The sequence below is a fragment of the Cupressus sempervirens genome, chromosome 9, assembly GCF_028749045.1.
Source record: "Cupressus sempervirens isolate cs-2001-9-10 chromosome 9, ASM2874904v1, whole genome shotgun sequence".
Taxonomy (NCBI): domain Eukaryota; kingdom Viridiplantae; phylum Streptophyta; class Pinopsida; order Cupressales; family Cupressaceae; genus Cupressus; species Cupressus sempervirens.
Genome location: NC_143126.1, coordinates 579,321,294 through 579,325,355, shown reverse-complemented (window position 1 = coordinate 579,325,355; position 4,062 = coordinate 579,321,294). Strand labels below are relative to the sequence as shown.

Genomic DNA, 4,062 nt, shown 5'->3' with positions numbered 1-4,062 from the left:
AATGCATTAAAGCTGTGAGAATTTCCTTAGCAAATGCCTGCTAGATTTTCTTAAAAAATTAGCTAGTGCAAGGCACTTAATTGAACTGTCAAAGTTCAGGCCCCCTAGATTGCGTGCAAATAATTAGAAAGCAATAAAAATTCAACGCATGGTTGAAGACCAATAAAAGGAAAAACAATCAAGAAACCCAGAAAGGAAATTAAAACAACAATTCAAGGATATTATATATTTAAATTCTTCTGAAAGCCTACAAGTTCTCATCTTTTACAAGTGCTATTCCAAAATTACGATTATTATACCCAAAACTGGAAATGAAAAAATTCACTGGGTATGAAACCAATTGTGTTGCAAAATGAATTAACCTTTTTATAATCATTAATTTTGGTTTAGCCATCCATTTTTTTACCATATTCACTAAAAATTTCTCGAGTCCAGACCACTCGGTATGAAACCAATTGTGTTGCAAAATGAATTAACCTTTTTATAATCATTAATTTAGGTTTAGCCATCCATTTTTTTAAGATATTCACTAAAAATTTCTCGAGTCCAGACCCGAGTTTAATAATATTTTTTCTTAACAGAAGAATTCATTGTACATGATCATATTTAACCAATGATTCTTCTTTTCAAATCAATTGAGTAGGACAATCAATGTTGTGCACATATAATAGAAGCAACTCACATCATATGTCGGTGCTATAATCATTATTAACAAAAAACTAATACATCTTTAATAATTGAACAAGGAAGCACCCATCGAGTACCATTTAAAACACCGCAACAAGAAACTCTCAAATATATACATGGATTTAGGCAATCAAAACTAAATGGTCAAAAAACAACAAGGAGAGAAAAGAGGGTGAAAATCAAGCAGCAGGCATAAGCTACCAGGCTTCGCTATTGGTCGACGTAGGGTGTAAATGCCACTAATAGAGTTGTGCAAGTCCTTGTGCACCAGATGACCGTTACTCCTGCCATGACCATTAGAGCAATTCTTGAAGTCTGGGGAATTATTAGGCACAGAGCAGAAAACAAAAGTAGTGGCAGCAAATAGCAGCCCACAAAACTGAGGCATCTGTAGAGATCTAGGTTTGCATTTCTTCCAACCAACATGTTGATCACAACATAGAGGAAAAAGGAGGCCAAACATACCCAACCTAAAATTACTCTGAATTGGAGCTTCCTTGAGAGCAGCTGGCACACTCCTAAAGCCATACAAATAATGAAGGGCCCTGAGAGCTCGGCATCTTCATGCAACTCAGTTTTCACTTTAAAAGGGTTTAGTATGCTCCTTGTTTTCTTAAATATCATCTGGGTATTTATGCCCCGCTCTTCCAAAAGGGTAGCTTCTTCTTCGGTCCTAACAAAAGGAGGAGCTGAGTATAGTGAAGAAGATGGGAAGGTCGTGTTGCCCACATCAAATGGCATGGTTTCTAGGGTGAAAGGAAGGAGAAGAAACAGGCAGAGGGCTCAAGTTAATTTTCTTTCTCTATTGAAGCACTGTGATGCCCACGTGAAATTGTGGGTTGGAATCCATTCCAATTCTCTATAGATAAACTCAAATTAACAAATGTCCATTACAATTCTCCTTTGTTAAAACCTAGATCAAGAAGAGCACACCCTTTCTTTGTAGCTATGATTTCGATTACTTCTTTATTGGTTTTTGCATGAACATATTCAAAATCCATTGTGAGAATTCTTGACGCTATGGAGCTGTATTAGCTATCCACATAACAGGCCTGTTGAACTTTCGTTTGCTACTTTATTTTTCCCCTTTCGAAGCAACACTATTAATATTTAGCATAATTTATGTGAGAAAACTTATTAGTCCCTTCCTTTTTAAAAGGCAGTGAACTAATGTTTTTTTTCACACGCACCCTATTTCTTTTTTGGTACTCAGCAGGTGTCATAAGGTTTAAGTAGCTGTATTAAGAAAATGTAATTATTAGTTGCTAATTTCAAATTTATGATTGGTCGACAACAATTTTGCTGGGGTTTATTGGCTTTTTCAAAAAAATTTATTAAACAAAAATGAGACGTATGTCGGGTGCAAAGGCAATTTATTTTTTGTTAATGTGATGGAAGGCTAGTGGATAGTGGAGATCGGTTAGCATTTAGTATGGTAACATCACGGAGCTAGCAAGCCACTGACAGTCGAGATGGATAAAGACCATAACATATTTTCCAATTTCTAAATTATGAAGGAGCAGTTTTCGCACAATATGCAGAAGCAGAGGTATGAATGACGGGTCTTGCAATTTATATACTTGTATGGTATTTTTTGGTTCCTTCATTTTCTTTTTGATAGGTTTATCTGTGTGAGGGTGTGCTTGAAAGTGATTTTTGGTCTTCGTTGTGAATGTCAACAGGAGCGTTTTCCCCCGTGTGAAGGCTGAGGTCGATATTAGCGAACTTCAGGCGATTGGCATTCATGTTGGCTCGACTGTAAGTCCCTCATTCCATAATTTTTTGTAGAGCTTAATTCTTTGGATTTCATGAAATTGTTTGTTCAGGTTATCAGGTGTCATAGTATTAAGATTTTTGATATTTTCCTTAAAAAGGTCTATCTCCATAGCCCAAGGCTAATACTCATATTTGACCCAACATCTATTGCCTAGTATTATTTACTACTCTTTTACATATGTGCGTCTTAGTAAATATGAATGGCTATAAATCTAAATTTTTCAGTTCCATAATTGTAAAGTCCATTCGGTAAAAGACAATCTCAATGCCCAAATCCAAGGATCTTAAAAATTAGGACAACACATGGATTACACGGCAAAGATTCCTTATTGGCAATCAAAATAGTTTCCTTTAGGCTTGCCTTTTCATTTGCCTCTTTGTACTGCGTAGATGGAAATCTCAACAATCTCATTTTACCCTTGTCTTCTTCATTTACAACCCTGGTGTTGGATTTGTATTTGACTCTTTGATTCAACTTGCCATCGAGATACTTGAAGTAGAGAATAAAAATTTATGGCCCCAATTAAAGCAAATCCATTCCAATTCATCTGAGCCACAAAAAAACCCAGGCCAAATGAACTGTCATGGTAAGTGAGCTCTAACAGTCATAGCTTGCATGATATCTCATGGCGTAACAGCCATTGGGCCTCTACTCATCAAACATCTCTACTAAAATAAAATAGTACAAGAGAAAGAATACTCAAAACTTCATCAATTCAATACTTAAAACTTAAAACTTAATCAATTCCAAGTGGGTATTTAGTTACAGGATTGCAGAATCAAGAAAAATGATTCATTTCATCCTCCCTATGCTCTGTGAACTCTATTGCATAACAGAGTATGCTTTGTTTTAGAGCACCAAATCTGGATTCTTATGGCAGCCTTAAAAGAATTTAAAAACAAAACAATTTACATTATTCTAGATAAATCATGTTTAAAACATTGCTATTTGGAATATTACTATGGAGAAAAACTATAGTGCACTGCTTGTAAGAATAGTTTAAATAATCTGTTAACTTCCAGATTTCCAATGCTTGCTTAATAAAACTTGCGGTAGCTCAAATCAAAGTCTCCTTATTAGAACTCAAACTTCAAACCCAACCATGCAAATCCTATAAACTATGCATTACCATTTATATTTTACAGTTCCATTTCATTAAGTTAGTACGTATACAAGAACATAATCGCAAAAATCTAAAACCATAAAAATTAGATTTTATAACTTTTTAAGGTAATTTTTATTTTACTTTCTAACTTGCTGGTTCATTTCTTTTTAAAAATATCGATAATCTATTTATTTTTTAACATTGTTCATTTCTTTAAAATTTAATTATATTTTATTTATACCTTTACTATCTATGATTGAACTATCCAATAAATTTTCAAGTCTTTTGATCATAATGATTTTATGCACACAGGTCATAGGTACAAAGTTCACTGCAACAAGATTTTTTAGTAACAAGAAGCATAAAAGACAATCTTCTTTCAAGCACAACAACTTACATAGTCATTAATCAAGTGAGCATTTTATAAACCACTTTAAGCTTTCAGATATTAATAATAATATAAAATTTCTTTCAACATTATTCTATCTCTTGT

The 4,062-nt window shown here is 33.9% G+C and overlaps 1 pseudogene; it reads right to left on the bottom strand.

Annotated features, from left to right (window-relative positions):
- Positions 1-831: 831 nt before the first annotated feature.
- LOC149539987 (uncharacterized) lies at positions 832-1,537 on the bottom strand (annotated as a pseudogene).
- Between the last annotated feature and the right edge of the window lie 2,525 nt (positions 1,538-4,062).